The sequence below is a fragment of the Scyliorhinus canicula genome, chromosome 17, assembly GCF_902713615.1.
Source record: "Scyliorhinus canicula chromosome 17, sScyCan1.1, whole genome shotgun sequence".
NCBI lineage: Eukaryota > Metazoa > Chordata > Chondrichthyes > Carcharhiniformes > Scyliorhinidae > Scyliorhinus > Scyliorhinus canicula.
In genome coordinates, this window is record NC_052162.1 from 118058809 (window position 1) to 118071289 (window position 12481).

The 12481-nt window shown below is 46.4% G+C and overlaps 1 protein-coding gene across 5 annotated transcripts in view; it reads right to left on the reverse strand.

Annotated features, from left to right (window-relative positions):
• Positions 1 to 12481, reverse strand: part of LOC119951351 (zinc finger protein 229-like) — a 29395-nt gene that overhangs the window by 2992 nt on the left and 13922 nt on the right. Inside the window, exon 1 of one of the 5 annotated variants that reach the window (XM_038774487.1) lies at positions 3034 to 3053. The exons of 1 other annotated variant lie outside the window; for it this stretch is intronic. The gene's annotated coding sequence lies outside the window, so the exon portion shown is untranslated. Of the gene's footprint in view, positions 1 to 25; positions 511 to 3033; positions 3054 to 12481 lie in introns of those variants that run through there. 3 more of the 5 variants (XM_038774486.1, XM_038774485.1, XM_038774484.1) reach the window with 3 other exon arrangements.

Sequence of the window (12481 nt, forward strand, 5' to 3'; positions counted from 1 at the left end):
TCACTCTGCTGTATCTAATATTCACCCTCCCAATTCTCCTGAAGGTGCTGATTCAGGCTGATTGACAGATCCCTGCTCACTGCTTCCTGGCCGATATTAATTTATTGTCTCCTTAAACGTCAGCCACCTGCTGGGGAAACCAGAACCTTTCATTGTGTGAGAGCCTGAATCAGCCAATAGGAATCATTCTGCTCTGCGATGATGTCTCTGCATTGCAGTGCGCAGGCTCGGCGCGGGAGCCCCGCTGGGTCCCCACTCATTGTTGTGCCTCCTCGAGACAACGTTTCCAGGCAACCAGCTGACGTCTCCGGCCAGGGCGAGAAGACTCTCGCCCACCACCCTTCCCCCGCCGGGGCAAGCGACTGCGCATGTCCAAGAGAGAGGGGGAACTGAGCATGTGCGAGGGAGTGCCCACCACCTGACCGTCCAGCAATTGGTGTTGACCAATGGAAAGAGCTTCACGTAGACTGAAACCTCCTCCTGTCTCCAACATCTGAGTAAAACACTTTCTTTTCTCTCTCTTTCCATTTCTTTTCTCATTCTCACCTTCAATTGGTCACTTGCAGCAACTGAAGGGAAACGAAGTGAATCCAGGGAGGGTGCAGACTCTGGAAAGCTTGGCCCAGGCCTCTCTCTCTCTCTCTCTCTCGTCCTTTGCTCCTTCAGCTTGACGCATTTATTTGTCTGTCCAAAATGATAGTCTCTTTCCTCATGTTCACAATTAAAGTGCTGGTTTCCCCAGGAGATGGCTGACATTTAAGGTGACAGTAAATTAATATTGGACAGAGATAATAATCATAATAATAATCTTTATTATTGTCACAAGTAGGCTTACATTATCACTGTAAGTTACTGTGGAAAGCCCCTAGTCGCCACAGTTCGGTGCCTGTTCGGGTACACTGAAGGAGAATTCAGAATGTCCAATTCACCCAACAAGCACGTCTTTCGGGACTGGTGAGAGGAATCCGGAGCACCCGGAGGAAACCCACACAGACATGGCGAGAAAGTGCAGACTCCACACAGACAGTGACCCAAGCTGGGAATCGAACCTGGGACCCTGGCGCTGAGAAGCACAGTGCTAAACACTGTGCTACTGTGCCACCCTGTATGATATGTCTAGTGTTGTTATATGGTGTACATTCGACATATTATTCAGGGTTCTGTAATAAAGCACATTTATTGTTATTTCTAGCTGTTTAATATAGTATAATAACTCCGTTATATATTTCCAATCATTGTTCCATCCGGTGGTTGTTAGACTCTGGATTTCTCTTCTACAGGGACCAGTGTAGGGCGAGGGTCAGTGAATATTTTTACGGATGAGTTGGATAGATTTGTGATTGAAGAAGGTTATGGGGAACAGGTGGGAAAATGGAAAGAAAGCTGAGATGAGGAGGGATTTCTTCACTCGAGGATGTTGTGAAGCTTTGGAATTCTATACCCCAGAGGACTGTGGAGCCTCCATCAGCAAGTATTCCCAAGACAAAAATTGATAGGTTTCTGTTATAACCTGCCTGCTTACCATTGGCTGGGGACTAATGACAATCCCACAATCCTGTGGGAGTATGAGCTTCCCCAATGAGGGGGGGCGGAGAAATCATTAGCAGACTCCCTGCATAAATAGAGCTGGCCAATTTGGAACCAGGGAGAGAGAGGAGTGAGCAGCAAGGGAAGTTGCTGCTGCTGCTGCTGTTGTGTATATATATGTTATTGTAAATAAATTTTATTTCTTTGTATCCTGAAAACTCGTGCTGGATTCTTCATGGCCCTCACAAAAGTTTCTATATATTGAAGATATCAAAGAATATGGGGGATAGTGTGGGAAAATGGTGCTGAGGTAGATCGGTCAATGATCTCATTGAATGGTTGAGCAGGCTCGATGGGCCGAATGGCTGACTGCAACTCCGATTTGTTATGGTTTCTGTGTCCAGGACAGGAGCATGGATCTGTTAATCAGCCTGAATCAGCACCTTCAGGAGAATTGGGAGGGTGAATATTAGATACAGCAGAGTGAGAATGGAGGGAGAGTGTGTGGGATGGAGATTTACAGCTTTTGGGGAATGAGAGAGGAAAGAATGTTCCATTGTAAGTAGAGTTGTCTGTTCTGAATTTCGATCTTATGCTGACTGCAATGTCTTTTCCAAACAGTTTTACAGGATATTAGAAGAGGAGGAATTACAGACAGTTATCTCAAACATCATGTCTCGGTCTCACAGACTCACTCAATACATCGGGTCCTAAATGTCATTGGTCTTTGAATCCAGAAGGAGAATGTTTTACCGATCTGTTGACTTCAAAAGATTTTAACCATCAGTGTGACTGAAAAGCACCGAGACACACACACACCCGAATGAGAGTGTTCCAGAGCACTGACGGTGGAAAGAGCTTTAACCAGTTATGCAGCCTGAAAAACATCACACCATTCACAGCAGGGAGAGACCGTACATGTGTTCTGTGTGTGGACGAGGCTTCAACTGATCGGAAAACCTGGAGAGACACAAGGAGTAACAAAACATGGAGAAGCCTTGGAAATGTGGGGACTGTGGGAAGGGATACAGAGTCCCATCTGTGCTGGAAACTCATCGACACATTCTCACTGGGGAGAGGCCGTTCACCTGCTCTGTGTGTGGGAAGGGATTCACTCATTTAGTCTGTCTGCAGTCACACCAGCGAGTTCGCACGAGGGAAACACTGTTCACTTGCTCTGTGTGGGAAAGGATTCAGTGATTCATCCAACCACCAGAGACACCAGCGAGTTCACACTGGGGTGAAGCCATTCACCTGCCCTTAGTGTGGGAAGGGATTTACTCAGTCATCCAACTTACAGATACACCAGCGAGTTCACACTGGGGAGAGGCCGTTCACCTGCCCTCAGTGTTGGAAGGGATTCATGTGATTATCCAGCCTGCAGTCACACCAGCGAATTCATACTGGGGAGAAGCGGTTCACCTGTGTTCAGTGTGGGAAGGGATTCAGTGATTCACCCACCCTGCAGACACATCAGCGAGTTCATACTGGGGAGAGGCCGTTCACCTGCTCTCAGTGTGGGAAGGGATTCCCTGTTATCCAACCTGCAGAAGCATCAGCGAGTTCACACTGGGGAAAGGCCGCTCAGCTGCTCTCAGTGTGGGAAGGGATTCACTCGGTTATCCAACCTGCTGAGACACCAACAAGTTCACAAGTGATTACGGAGGCTGGATTCTGCTGTTCTTGTTTCTGCTTCAATTACAGCCAGGACGGAATTTGTTTCATTCTGACAGTTTCGGACATGAACTTCAAATTGCTAAAGGGCTGGTAGCAATGCTAAGCTTCCTTCTCAATGGTGCAGTAGTTTCTCTGGCACAGACATAATATATATTTTTAAAGTATGCCACCAACCTCTCTATTCCTGACTCACCATCCTGTAGTAACACTGCCCCTGCACCCAGGTCCCTAGTACCTGTGGCTATTCCAAAGGGTTTCGAAAAATCAGGTTTGCTTACCAGCACGACCCTCAGTTTTACAAACGCTGTTTGGCATCTGCTAAACATACCATTTTTGCTTGTTTCCACAATACATTTGTCAAAAATACCGCTGTGGTACTGAAGTCAAATACAAACTTTCTATAGAACCAGCACATGCCTAGGAACCTCATAATCTCCCGTTTTGTTTTGGGAATGGGGAAATCTAGTAACATCCTTACCTTGGCTCTTCTGGGCACCACTCACCCCTGTCCCACTACTTGCCCCAGCTTTGGCAAACTGGCTTTTGGCCAAAGTGATGACTAAATCGGCCAACTGCAGTTGTTTAAATGACCCCTCAAAGTGTCCTACATGCTCCTTCTGTGTGTCACTGTAAACTACCACGTTGTCCAAATAGACTACGCAGTTAGGCACGGGAGCAGTCACTTGGTACATCAGTCGCTGAAGTATAATTGGTGTGTTTTTAAATCAAAATGGCAATACTTTACACTGATATACTCCCCTTGGAGTCACAAAGGCAGATATCTCTTTAACCCTTGGGAGGTTTAAGGAACCTGCCAATAGCCCTTTAACAGGTTGATTTTTGAAAGGAGTGAGGCACTGCCTATCCTATCAATACAGTCCTCCAACCTGGGAATCGGATACAAATCCATTTCGTTGGTGGCATTTGTCTTCCACTAGTCTGTCCAGAACCGGTTGTCCCATCCGGCTTAGGTACAAACATGGCCGGCGACCATCAGCTATTCTACTCGGCTCAATTAAATGATTCTCCAACATGTGTTGGATTTCCGCTTCTATCTGAGCTGCTTTCTGTGGGTTCAGTCGATATGGATGGTGTTTTATTGTCACCCACACCTCCATCATGTTCAGTTAATGTAGTGCACCCCCCGTGTGTCCCGACCAATCTTCCTGTGTAGGATCCTTATGAGACCTTTGTGTTGCTCTCCTAAGTCTGCCACCTCAGTATCTAACTGTTCTGGTATTAGCGTATTTGTTAGTTGTACCACAGGAGGGTCGTTCTATCCCTCTAGAATGGAATCCTATATGTGGGCCCCACACTTCAGGAAAGATGTGAAGTTCACAGAGAGGGTGCAGAGGAGATTTATGAGAATGGCAGCAGGGATGAGGGATTTCAGTGAGTTGGAGAGACTGCAGCACCTGAATTTGTTCTTTTCAATCATAGATTCATTAGAATGGAGAAGGAGGCCATTCAGCCCATCGAATGTGATATGGGGAAGAAAGTGTTAATATGATTGGGATGCGTTGTAAAGTGGGTTATATTTATGAAAGCTGTGTGTCTCTCACTGTATTTTCCACCAGAACCATTAACCTGCACATCTGCCACTTGTTTTTTCATTCATGAGATGTGGGCATCGCTGGCTGAGCCGCATTTGTTGCCCATCCCTAATTGCCCTTGAACTGAGTGGCTGCAGTTAAGAGGCAACTACATTGCTGTGGGTCTGAAGTCCCAAGTAGGCCAAACCAGGTCAGCATGGCAGATTTCCTTCTCTTTTTAAAAAAAAATAATTTTTATTCAAATTTTCACAAAAAAGAAAACAATAACAGAAAATTCTAAGAACAATAAAAAACAGAACCCCCCCTCCCCCCGCCGTAAATACAAAAGAGAAGAAATTAACACCCGTCATTGGCAAAAAACAGACATTCAACCCAAAACAAAAACAAAAGAGACAACCCCCTCCCCCCCCCCCCCACCGGGTTGCTGCTGCTGCTGACCTTTTATTTTTACCGTTCTGCCAGGAGATCTAGGAATGGTTGCCATCTCCTGAACAACTCCTGCACTGATCCCCCCTTAGGGCAAAGTTCACCCTCTCCAATTTAATAAACCCCACCATATCATTGACCACGCTTGGGGGCCTCGCATCCTTCCACTGAAGAAGAATCCTCCGCCGGGCTACTAGGGATGTAAAGGCCAGAATGCCGGCCTCTTTCGCCTCCTGCACTCCCGGCTCCACTGCAACCCCAAATATTGCGAGTCCGCAGACTGGATTGACCCTGGATCCTACCACCCTCGATACCGTCCTTGCTACACCCTTCCAAAATTCCCCCAGCGCTGGGCATGCCCAGAACATGTGGACATGGTTTGCTGGGTTCCCTGAGCACCTAATACACCTGTCCTCGGTCCCAAAAAAACGGCTCATCCTTGTCCCGGTCATATGAGCCCTATGCAGTACCTTAAACTGTATGAGGCTAAGCCTCGCACACAAAGAGGAGGAGTTCACCCTTTCTAGGGCATCCGCCCACGTCCCCTCCTCAATCTCCTCATCCAGCTCCTCCTCCCATTTATCTTTCAGCTCCTCCACCGAGGCCTCGTCTACCTCCTGCATCACCTGGTACACTTCCGAGATCCTCCCCTCTCCAACCCATACCCCCGAGAGCACCCTGTCCTGGACCCCACGCGGCAGCAGCAGGGGGAACCCCGCCACCTGCCGCCTGACAAACGCCCTTACTTACATGTACCTAAAGGTGTTCCCCGGGGGGAGCCTGAACTTCCCTTCCAGTTCACCCAGGCTCGCAAACTTCCCTTCTATGAACAGGTCCCCCAGCCTCCTGACACCTGCCCTGTGCCAACTCAGGAACCCACCATCAATTCTCCCCGGCACAAACCGGTGGTTCCCCCGTATCGGGGACCCCATCGAGGCCCCCACCTCCCCCCTGTGCTGCCTCCATTGCCCCCAAATCTTGAGGGTAGCTGCCACCACCGGGCTCGTGGTATACCTCGTCGGAGGGAGCGGCAGCGGCGCCGTTGCAAGCGCTTCCAGGCTCGTACCCACACAGGATGCCATCTCCAGCCTCTTCCATGCCGCCCCCTCCCCGTCCATTACCCACTTGCACCATCGCTCCGTTGGCAGCCCAATAATACCCACAGAGGTTGGGCAACGCCAGCCCCCCCCCCCCCCCCCCCATCCCTGCCCCGCTCCAAGAACACCCGTCTCCCCTTGGAGTCCCGTGTGCCCACACAAACCCCGTAATGCTCCTGTTAACCCGCCTGAAAAAGGCATTCGAAATAAGGATGGGGAGGCACTGGAACAGGAACAGAAACCTCGGGAGCACCATAGATTTCCTTCTCTAAAGGACATTCGTGAACCAGATGGATCTTTACAACAATTAACAATTCCTTCATGGTCATCGATGACTTTTAATTCCAAATTTCAAATGAATTCAAATTTCACCATCTGCCGAACCTGGATTCCCACTGCATTACCCTGGGTCTCTGGAACTACTGTTTCCAAAATGTTTTGAGAGGGTGAAGTTCCTGTAGCTGATCAGCCTGAGCTGTTTCGCGTTGTCAGCTGACTAGCTGCAATTGTACTGTGTATAAATGTGTGTTCTTGTAACTACTCCTTGAGATGCTTGAGTTCACTGAAGCATTCCCCTGCATGTTTGTAATAAAGATTCAGCCAGCATTATCACATCGATGGATCAGCACCGAAGAGATCCAACTGGATGGAATTTTTAAGGCCAAGGCGAGGCTAGTGTCTCGGGGAATTGAAGAACCCTTAGGAGATAAAGAGGTCAGAGTGGACTCGCCCACAGTGGGGAAGGTCATTCTGAAATTTCTTTGGCCCTTTTCGGGATGTTTTCTCGGGAATGTGAGCCAAGAAACATAAAAGCTGTGTTTGTGCTGGGGGATCGTCTCAAGGGGGCAGTGTTTCTGCAACCTCCTAAAAATGTGCCAGATGTAAAAGGAAGACTTTGGAAGTTAAATAAGTTTGTCGATGTTTTGAACGATGTTTCAGAGTGTATGGTACTTCTCAGATCAGTTTTGTTGAAGTCGGGTTAACTCTAGCTGAAGGCAGAAGCTGCCGTGCTTTATTGGTACCATGGCAGGAAACTCTCAGGCATCTTTATGATGCATGTTGATGGCTGCCTATGTGGTGGTACTAGTGAGTTCCAAAACAATGTTACTGACAGGATCATAGATCATAGAATTTACAGTGCAGAAGGAGGCCATTTGGCCCATCGAGTCTGCACCGGCTCCTGGAAAGAGCACCCCACCCAAGGTTAACACCTCCACCCTATCCCCATAACCCAGTAACCCCACCCAACACTAAGGGCAATTTTGGACACTAAGGGCAATTTATCATGTCCAATCCACCTAACTTGCACACCTTTGGACTGTGGGAGGAAACCGGAGCACCCGGAGGAAACCCACGCACACACGGGGAGGATGTGCAAACTCCGCACAGACAGTGACCCAAGCCGGAATCGAACCTGGGACCCTGGAGCTATGAAGCGATTGTGCTATCCGCAATGCTTCCGTGCTGCCCACTTTTTAAGAGGCAATCACATTGTGGGTCTGGAGTCACTTGTAGAGACTAGACATCAGAACAACATTTAAGATTTGGAGTCAGACTTCTGGGACCTTTAAGTAAATTGGATTGGAAATCAGACAGTGTGTCACAGTCAATGGGGCCGGGGCCTCACAGAAAGATGAAGATGTTTCCAAAGCTGGGACTGAGCAGCTGCAAAGTTGAATTGGCCAATTGGATTGGCTGGGCCCACAGGCAAGGCCGGACTCAAGTTTTGATGTCTTCGAGCTGAGTTCTGTAATGAAACGTCCAAAGGTCGAGGACATTTAACGGGTGAAGAAAACATTAAAAAATACAAGATGAAGAAATGTGTGCTGCAATTTCCACCTTTGGGTGAGCTGAAGAATATAAAATGGATTGTTTTTAGTGATGCCTCTCACTGGTAGGAGCCTGTCTCAGTGTCTGTACACTGAGTGATGTTTAAACATCTCTTTCAGCAGAACAGACAAACATTTCTCATTCTAGATTCAAAGGTTGATGATGTTCAGCTTCGATGAATCGAGTGACTCTCACATCTTGACGTGATATTTGGTGAGAAATTTCTGTCTGTAAATCCTCCCCTTCTAATATCCTGTAAAAGGAGTTTACAAAAGCCATCACTGTTAGTGCAGGATACCCAAATGGAATGTGAAATTCGATCCTATTGTAAGATCTGGGTTTGGCTCCAATCTCAATTGTAATCCTCAAATCAATTACACGTCAGAATTTGTTGTGAAAGTTCCCTGAAAGGAACCTGCAGCTCCTGACTAGTTACAGACCATTCTGGGTACAAGAATGTTGTCACAGAATTTATTAAATTAATTATACAAAATCACAATAATTAACAAAGTCAGTGGATCAGTCAGTTCACTCTGGATCGCCAACTCTCGACTTCCGGGTCACTGTGGTGATGTCTCTTGTTCTGTTGACTGAAGTCTATCCTCTTACTTCATGTTGTGTTGTGTACCGAGCTCCAGAGAATTGTAGCTCATTAACCCTTTCCAGCAATTACCTCTACGCTTGATCGGGAGTAGCCTGTGGTTCTGATTGGCCCAAGAAGCCCATGATCAGTCCCTGATTGGTTAAATGGGGCACGATCAAGGTCTGATTGGTCTCTGAAGGATATCGGTGACCTTGCTGATGTGTGATGTCACTTTCTCATTGTAATGTCACTTCCTCATGATTAATATTCGTCAGGCTCACCGTCCTAACTGATACCATAGAACCACTGAATCCTTACAGTGCTGAAAGAGGACATTCAGCCCATCAAGTCTCCACCGACCATCTAAAAGAACACCCTATCTAGGCCCACTCCCCACCCTATCCCCATAACCCCACCTAACCTGCACATCTTTGGACTGTTGGAGGAAACTGGAGCACCCGGAAAAAACCCATGCAGACACAGGGACAATGTGCAAACTTATCACAGACAGTAACACAAGCCAGACTTGAACCTGGGTCCCTGGTGCTGTAAAGAGGCTGTGCTAACCATTATGCCATCAGAGCATTGACTGAGAAAACATCGCACCATTCACAATGGGGAAAGACTATACCCATGTTTTGTGTGTTGTTATGGGCCAGGGTTTAGAGAACACCAAAGTATATCATAGAGTTCGCCTGACCTACACCTTTTATTAGATTCTGGTTATGAGGAGCACAAGGGCCCACTTTCCAGGTGTTATGCAACGAAGATCTTTAAACAAAACAATGTTTATTCTATGAATTCAGTTTACATTTTATAAACTCACAGTAAACATCTTATCAACTACCAAAACAAATACTGCCCCAAAGATAGAGTACTCTATAGGCAACCCTTAATAACTTTCCTAACAACATCCATAAGCCAAACACCCTTTTTTCCGACAAAACTGTAGGTTTGAATTCCTTACAGAAAACAGGTATTACTTTGAAGTTATCAAGTGGTCTGGAGACATTCTTTAGCATGCAGAGAGACCAAAACGACACCTTCTTTGTTTGAATGCAGCTCCCAACTGAAAACAAAACCAAAAAACTCAGAGCCACAAAACAGCTTCCTGCTCAAAACGAAAGTAAAAGACAGAATCACAGCCCAGCTCCACCCACACAGTGACATCACTGCAGCCATTTGATAAAATTCACTTTTCTTAAAGGTACCCTCACATGACAGTGTGGACGTGGCTTCAGTGAATTGCTCACCTTGAGAGATACAAAGAGACACAACATGAAGAAACCATGGAAATGTTGGGACTGTGGGAAGGGATTCAGATTCCGTGTGTTGGAAATTCATCAATGCATTCACACTGAGGAGAGGTCGTTCACCCGCTCTCAATTTGGAAAGGGATTCACTGAAGATTTATCTGGGTGTTTCTCACAGAAGGAACTGTTAAGGTATGAGGGCCAAGGTGTCTGTCGTAGATTGGGAACTTGCAATAAAGGTATGATGATGGACAGGCAATCGCAACCATTTAAGGAATCATTACATATTATCATCAAATATAGATTCCTTTAAGGGACGAAAATCCAACAGGAAAAGTGATGCAACCGTGACTAACAAGAATTTTTAAAAAAAAATTTAGATTACCCAATTATTTTTTCCAATTAAGGGGCAATTTAGCGTGGCCAATCCACCTACTCTGTACATTTTTGGGTTGTGGGGGCGAAACCCACGCAGACACGGGGAGAATGTGCAAACTCCACACAGACAGTGACCCAGAGCCGGGATCGAACCTGGGACCTCAGCGCCGTGAGGCAGTTGTGCTAACCACTAGGCCACCGTGCTGCCCCCTGACAAGAAAAATTAAAGATTCCATTAGATCAAAGGAAGAAGTTCATAAAGTGGCCAAAATAGTAGTAATGCCCAACGTGAACATGTTGGTGCGTCAGCAGGATGGATGACAGAGTGAATCTCTTCCCACACACACCAAGCATATAAATGGCCTCTCCACCAGTGTGAACTTGCTGATGTATCCGCAGGGTAGATGTTTCACTGAATCCCTTCCCACACTGAGAGCAGCACCGATGAGATTCCAGCTCTGATGGACATCTGCATCCCTTCCCATAGTCCCCACATTTCCACCGCTTCCCCATGTATTTGGTCTCCTTCTGTCTCTCCAGGTTGGACAATTAGTTGAAGGCTCATCCACACACAGAACAACCACTATGAATGGTGTGGTTTTTTTCAGGCTGTGTAACTGGTTAAAGCTCTTTCCACAGTTAGTGCTCTGGAACACTCTCACACGGGTGTGTGTGTGTCTCAGTGCTTTTCCAGTCACTTTGATGTTTAAAATCTTTTGAAGCCAACAGATCGGGCAAACACTTCTCCTTCTAGATTCAAAGAATTGAGTGTCAGACAGAGAAGTGACATTTGGGATTTCTGTCTGTAATTCCTCACCGTCTAATATCCTGGAACAATTTACAAAAGTCATCCAGTCAGTACATGACAGAAATTCATAAACAGCCAATTCTAGTGTCTATGGAACATTTTTCCTCACTCATTCCCCAAAATCTGTAACTCTCCTTCCCACACACTCTCCCTCCATTCTCACTCTGCTGTATCTAATATTCACCCTCCCAATTCTCTTGAAGGTGCTGATTCAGGCTGATTGACAGATTCATGCTCACTGCTTCCTGTCCTGGACACAGAGATCATAACAAATAGGAACTGCAGCCAGCCATTTGGTCCATCGAACCTGCTCAACCATTCAATGAGATCATTAGCCGATCTCCCTCAGAACTACTTTCCCACACTATCCCCCATATCCCTACCTATCTTCACAACCAATCAATCTGTGCCTTGATAACTGAGGCTTCACAGTCCTCTGGGGTAGAGAATTCCAAAGCTTAATCACATCATTGAATGAAGAAAAGCAAATTACTGCAGATCCTGGAATCTGAAACGAAAGAGAAAATGCTGAAAAATCTCAGCAAGTCTAGCAGCATCTGTAGGGAGAGAAAAGAGCTAATGTTTCGAGTCCGATGACTCTTTGTCAAAGCTGGCAAAGACAATTGAGTGAAGAAATCACTCATCTTAGCTTTCTCTCCATTTTCCTACCTGTTCCCCATAACGCTTCGCTCACATGTCAATCAGAAATCTGTCCAACTCTTCCTTGAATATATTCAGTGACCCCCAGACTCCACTGGTCCCTTTGGAAGAGAAATCCAGAGATGAACAACCCTCTGAGGGAAGAGATGACTGGAAATATATAACATAGCTACAGCACAATATTACACAACTGGAAATAATAATGACTGTACTTTATTACAGAACCATAAATAATATATCTAATCTGTACCATCTAACACTTTTAAAAATTAAGTTACGTGATGTCGGTGTCATTGGTTAGGCAAGCACATATTGCCCATTCCTAGTTCCCTTCAGAAAGTAGTGGTGAGTTGCCTTCCTAAACCACTGCAGTCCTTGAGTGTAGGTACACCACTGTTGCCCCAGCGACATTAAAGGATGGCGATATACTTCCAAATCAGATCTCGACATATCTCTGTTCGATGTTAATTGACTGTCCCCTTAAATGTCAGCCATCTCCTGGGGAAACGAGCCATTTAATTGTGGACATTGGGAAATAGGCCATCATTTTAGCCAGACACATAAATGTGTCAAGCTGAGGGAGCAAAGGATGTCAATGTATTTAAGAGAGAGACCTGGGCCAAGCTTTCCAGAGTCTGCACCCTCCCTGGATTCACTTCCTTTCCCTTCAGTTGCTGCAAGTAACCAAT